Raw genomic sequence first — 6522 nt, 5'->3', positions numbered from 1 at the left:
GTGTGTGTGTGTGTGTGTGTGTCTGTTCATGGACCTGTTTTTTTTCTTTTCTCTCTCTGAATCCTTTCCCCTCAGCTGTCGTGTCCACAGTGTGTCCGCTGTGTGAGTCCGTCAACTCGCCGGAACATTCCAACAGTTCCTCTCCACTGATGGACATCCAAGCGCTTGGCCCTGGATTCGTTTCTGGTGCTCACCCCTAAACTGATGCTATCAAGGCAAACACACACTTCCAGCACTCAAGTGTGTGAAGGCTAGCGTTGGCTACGCCATAGTTTAGTTGACAGCAGTTTAGTGAAACATTCACATCACGTCCAAACCCAAAACTAGTTTAATTATCATCTCTGCATGCACTCCAAACAGTGCAGATGGGTGGATTTAATGCACTTGGTAATTTTAATGCACTTGTTTTTAAAAAAACAAAACAAAAAAAACAGGTATTCTCTTCAATAAATAAAGAAAAAAGTGAGAAATCCATTTTGATGGCTCATATCAAGCCTGTTTTAAGCCGTGACAGAACCAGATGACATTTGGGAACCACTCATGACTCAGTAGAAAACTCACCAGGTCGTGTATGTCCTTTGCATATCATGGATGGAGAGGGGAGTTCACAGAATTCACATTTAATTTATTTTCGTCAAGTTTGTGGCTGTGTGTAAAAAGAGTGACCGCTAGTGCCGTTAGTCTCCTGCAGACTGTAGGTGCTTCTCTGACACCCAGCTGGTGAAGTGAGTGAGGGCGACACACACACACACACACACACACACACAAATCCCAAAAACCATGGGAGTGGCTACTGACAATTTCTCTTTCTCTCCCTCTCTTACCACAGAGAGAGAGAGAGAGAGACCAGGAAACAGTGAGAGCAGCACAGACACACAAACACAGACAATCCATATCCCTCTCTCTCTCACACACACACAAACACACACATACACAGCCTGGAAACATTGAGAGTGACATGAGACAGTGTGAAGCATTCCTCACTACACTGTAAACCCCAACAGGTTCAATGAACTCAAAATATTTGATGAAACTGATTACCTCAAAATATTTAGCTATGTTAAAAAATATTTTTAAGTAATTTCTACTTAAAATTAGACTTTTTTTAATGCTCAAAATCTTTAAGGACAAGGATAAAATTAAAAAGAATAATGTAAGAAATAGATGTTTTAAGTTATTGTTACATTAGTCAGACAAGCTCTTAAGACTCCAAATCTTTGAGAAAATGAACAACATTAAAACAAATAATTTCAACAAACAAACATTTTAAGTAATTACTACTCTAAACTAGAAGTTATTCACACTCATTTGTTTAGGAAGTTGATGAACTGAAACATAATAATTTGACAAACAAACATTTTAAGTAATCGCTACTTAAATCGTTGATAAGTTCAATGAACCTGATCATTTTGAAACCATTGTTAAAACTAACAAAATTGACACTGGAAATGGAGTTGATGTTTTTAAGTTATGACTCCTAATAATATATTCATGTTATCACCATGACTCATTCAGTTTCTCAAACCTAAACATCGTCACTTCAGTCTCTTATATTTTTAAGTTGACTTCACTCTATTGAAACACATTTTTTGACTGTTTAGGTTTACTATTTACCTCAAAATCAAAAATATTTTATTTGTATGATTCAAATAAAAAACTACTCAAAAGACAATTTCAATGCAGATTCCATTTATTTAAGAATTCCATTAGAATTCTAAAAGAACAACATCCCCAGCAATGCGGTTAATACAGAACATCAAAGAAATAACAACCTTTTACCACTTCAACAAAGGTAATAATACTCAAATAACAAAATAATAGGCCAACATAAATAAAAGTGAAAAGCTCCATTGCTTGCTTGACATGTATTAACATGCTGGCAGTACCAACCATGAGATTTGGAAAACAGAATGCTTACTCATCCATCATCAGCAATTTATTTTTAAGGCTAAGCAGCAGTCTAGGAGGTAACCGCTTCAGGTCTTCCAAACCCATTATCATTTTTTGAATGAAATTAAATGTGTAGGACAATTGCTTTGGATAATCGAGATAGTCGAGAAGTGCATAAATTAAGCCAAACATCCAAATTATGTCTCTGTCAACTCTGCTATATCACACACAACAATATCTCCGTCAAGAACTATAGAATGGATAGCAGGACCAAACTTCACAAGGGAGTCTGTATCACCCGAGACAGTGAGAATAGCTACAGCTGCATCGGAGAAGTCTGGCAGGTCAATTTCTTCTGCCTGAAGAACATGACAGTAATTAGTTAATGTGTAGAGTAGTCAATGAAAAACACTACATGTGTATTTAATATAATATGAAATACCAGTGAATGAAAAGTTAAGGTAAAATTCCCAAATATGACATTCTTGGTGAATTACTGTAGTATGATTTAATTGCTATTCTGGTGGCTAGGAAGATGGTTGTGGTTGTTGTCTTTTGGCTGCAAGGTAGTATCAGAGAGGGCTGAATAGAAATAGAGATATATAGAGAAGACAAAGTAAAAAAAGAAGAAAGAGTGAAAGAGGACACACAATTTAATCAAAAACTTACGATACAGGTCTTAAAAAATCCATCTTCCCACAGGAAGATGGGAAGGGCCTGAAGAGTAATTTTCCTTCTGCTGTTGACATTGACGTCTTCCTAGAAAGACAGAGGGATTGTGGGGTAATGGGAAGACAAATCAGCATAATATTAATCCTATGCATATATTAAATAAGACTATAGTACAGGTGACATGTAAATACAAGATTAACTCCTTCACGCTCCTGATATGCAACCTCCTGCACTGTCTTTCTATGAAATCGTGAGAGATGAATGTTCAGTGCATTAATAGACTGGAATGAGCAAATGCATGAGTGGTGTATTCATGGTAATGGGCTGACCCTTGAAAACTGACTGTGATTTAATTAATAATGGCAAAGTAACTGAGCCTGTGTCTCGGAAGAGGCGTCATATGACCTGCATAGCCAACACATTTTGAAAATGCCACATAAAATAAGTCTAAGGTGTCATCCCTTCTTTGATACAAAAACATCACTCAAACCTAGCCTTTGTATCCCTGTGGAGAGATGCAAAGGGATAACATTAGGCTAGGCTATTCTCATTGGTAAATAAATGCTTACAAAATATCCCTATAACTTATAATAATATAGGCTACACGTTGGCTACATTGTGACACTAGTAAATGGTTATCACTTACCATGGTGTGATGGTGGTTCCTTGCACAGAACTGAAAACATGTCACACAGCCATCTGGTCCTGAGGGGAAAAATATTATGAACAGAATTATTTCACTTTTTTGAACAAAAGTCAGTCAGACAGTCTCTTCATCTCTCTGTATAGGCAGGCCTATCAGAGTCGGATGTTGCCATTGATCATGCTTAGGCTATTGTCAGTAAGTTAGGAGCTACAACTTGCCTTCCTATCCGTGTTAACAAAACTGGAATTGACGTTTATATAAGACATATGCTATTGCTGCAGGGTTATTCTTCAACTATGGTACTCTTTGACCTGGTAATTTTCAGAAAATGTCTTTCAGTAAAAATCTTTTTGCATGGTTTAATTATCTACTCTTTCTAGAAACTTGCCCTAATAGTGGCTGTAAAGATTTCACTTGAATAATATATATTTTTGACATTTTATTCCAAAAGTCTAACTGTCATTTCCAGTATAAGTAAGTATATATACTCTTTTGATCCCGTGAGGGAAATTTGGTCTCTGCATTTATCCCAATCCGTGAATTAGTGAAACACACTCAGTACACAGTGAACACACAGTGAGGTGAAGCACACACTAATCCCAATGCAGTGAGCTGCCTGCTACAGCCACGCTCGGGGAGCAGTGAGGGGTTAGGTGCCTTGCTCAAGGGCACTTCAGCCGTTCCTACTGGTCGGGGTTCGAACCAGCAACCCTCCGGTTACAAGTCCGAAGCCCTAACCAGTAGGCCACGACTGCCCAATCACATGTTTCCAAAACACAACAAAACATGTGTATAGCAAAAATAACATCTACTGTTCCAAATGTATTTTATTAAATATTACACATATCAGGCAAAATATTCAATTTATTAATTTTCCAGAAATGTTGTATTATTTTTACATGTTTAACTTAAAATATGTGTTGTGATGGAAATGACAAAGTGTGGTGGAGATGACATGACATACATAGACAAATTTAAGATTTAAAAGCATTAAGATTTAAAACAAAAGAATGCGTCCCTGCCATACGTTATGTAATTATGATGTTTTTACTAGATTCTTTAGTAGGCTTACTATGAAGCAAATAAACTGTGTTTTTAGGGCAATGCCATTTCCACCACGTCACCATGTCATTTCCACCACCAAAAACAAAAGTTGCCTAAATATTTTTTAGTTTTTCTTATTTCTTCCAAGGACAAGAAAAGTATCATAGTTGAAGAATTACCCTGCAGTGTTACTTTGCATTACATCTAGCAGCTAATGTGAACCATATAGCTTATGGCAGCTTATGGTAGGCTACTAAATAGTGTGCTGCCTGTTTGTGCGTGTCATGTGACTGATTTCCAACTTATGAAACGTTGCTTTGGTGTCTAACCTGCGCGGCCAAACTAGGCCACACCAGAAACGGTTGATAAAAGGATCTTTGGTAATGCTAAACCATACTGTTTGTCTGTCCTGTTTCCACTAAACTAGTGCAACAACAGACTGGCTGGCTGGCTGGCTGACAGTGACAGCTCAGACAACAAACTTTAGTTAACTCGCTAAAACATGCAGCTAGCCCACAAAAGGTCTCTCTTACATAGCCTACACTTTAGCTGAGGTCTGCCCGCTGGAAGACGGTACACAAATAAATAAACAAAGTAGGCTACACCTTCATTAAGGCGTGTTCTTACCTTTGTGTGGTAGAGGCTATAAGGCTTGCAGTCTGATGATGATGATTGATGGATCATCTCACTGATTGCTTGCAGCTTGCCTGGGGTGCGCAGCAGTCCTTGCAAACAATTAGTCTTAGGCCTACGATGTCAAAGTGTATCAATTTACAACTGCCACAATCGATCGTAGACTAGTTAATTCACCATACATTGGGATTTCCGATTTTTTTATTGGTTTATGTTGGTTTGTGTAGGTTATTAGGTTATTTGCCATGTTGATATGAACCTAACCAATGAAGTTGCACGTCTTTATTACGTCAGACGTCATTTCAATCCACTCTTGAAAGAAATGAGTTTGGAGGTCAGTTCTACTCATATACTAAGAGCTAATCTTGTCAAAATAATCAATAACTGGGAAACTAGTTGAGTGAACTTAAAACTTTTGTGGTGCCTGAACAATATGGCAGCTTTGAGTACAGCTCTGCAATTTTATTGAGTTTATAACACTTTTGGGGAATACAGTGTAGGGCAGTTTATTTCTCGCCTGTCTGTCTGCTTGGCTTTGTCTGTCTGTCTGTCTGTCTACAAATTTGTTCATTCAGTATTTGAGCAGACCACACAGTAACCAGCGATTCTTCCAGTGGCGGAACAAGTCACACAAGAGCGAGAACCAGGCCCTTTATTAAACTCATCATAACATAATTTTACAACATACACATGCCCGCAACAGCGGGTCTTACAAGCGTCAGCGCCACGAAGAGTCCATCGAACGTAGGAGTGTAACCAAGAGAACAACAACAAAAACATTAGGCTACATGACCCCTAATAATAAAACAACAATAATACGCAGCACTATTTGAAGGGCATACGACGAGCCTTGCGCTCTGCGAACTCGTCCACGATGCTCTGTATGTCCATTTTCTTTGCTCTCTCATTCTCTATGGACAACATGGCAAGTCCACTCAGTCTCTCCTGTCCCACTGTGCTCCTCAAGTGGTTTTTAATGATCTTTAACTTGGAGAATGAGCGATCAGAGGTTGCAACGGTGACGGGAAGAGTCAAAAATAAAATTAGGGCGGTGCAAATCTCACCGAATGCAGAAGTTACTGCTGGGTGGTTGCATTGGCGGAGCGAGGGGGTGGCTTCGGGGGCTCAAGCCCCGAATCTCTTTTTAAAAGCCCCGAATTTTTTTTTGTATGTGTTTTCAATTTCCAACGATTCTAATTTCTAATTTAACTTCCCCTCGGTTTCTCTATAAATGTTACAAAATGTAGCCTACTATTACTATTACTTCAGGAAAGTTCAGAGCGGCGCAGTCAGTTTAAACAGCAAGCCGGTAAGAAAAACTATTGTCAAGACATTAGGCAATTAGGCTACTGTACCCCGGAATACAAAAATAAACTTCAGAAAGACAGAAAGTTTGTTGTAGGCCTAGGCTACTGTATTCTGTAGTCTGTATTCTGTAGTCTCAATGACCGAATCAGTAGGCTTATATACGTGTTGTCAGTTGAGTTCGTTCAATTCATTTATTGTAGGCTAGTAGGCTAGGCCTAACCTAGGCAAATATGAAACGGAGCTGTAACGTGGCTACCTTTTTAGGGTAAAAAATACCATGGGATTGATGTATTCTCCATTTGAGGAACGTAATCAATTGCGGACGTGCA

General features: G+C 38.5%; 1 long non-coding RNA gene across 1 annotated transcript; it reads right to left on the bottom strand.

The window, feature by feature from the left end:
- Positions 1-1709: 1709 nt before the first annotated feature.
- LOC143110070 (uncharacterized) lies at positions 1710-3292 on the bottom strand. The gene is made up of 3 exons (XR_012984046.1): positions 3209-3292; positions 2560-2649; positions 1710-2249 (listed from the first exon to the last, which is right to left on the bottom strand). It is a non-coding gene; the product is annotated as an uncharacterized LOC143110070 (long non-coding RNA).
- Between the last annotated feature and the right edge of the window lie 3230 nt (positions 3293-6522).

The sequence above is a fragment of the Alosa pseudoharengus genome, unplaced genomic scaffold (assembly GCF_046254945.1).
Source record: "Alosa pseudoharengus isolate Yale_2024_CS ecotype anadromous, Long Island Sound unplaced genomic scaffold, YU_APseudo_1.1 YU_APseudo_1.1_scf_7, whole genome shotgun sequence".
In the NCBI taxonomy this organism is placed as follows: Eukaryota; Metazoa; Chordata; class Actinopteri; order Clupeiformes; family Clupeidae; genus Alosa; species Alosa pseudoharengus.
This window is presented reverse-complemented; position numbering and strand designations above follow the sequence as displayed.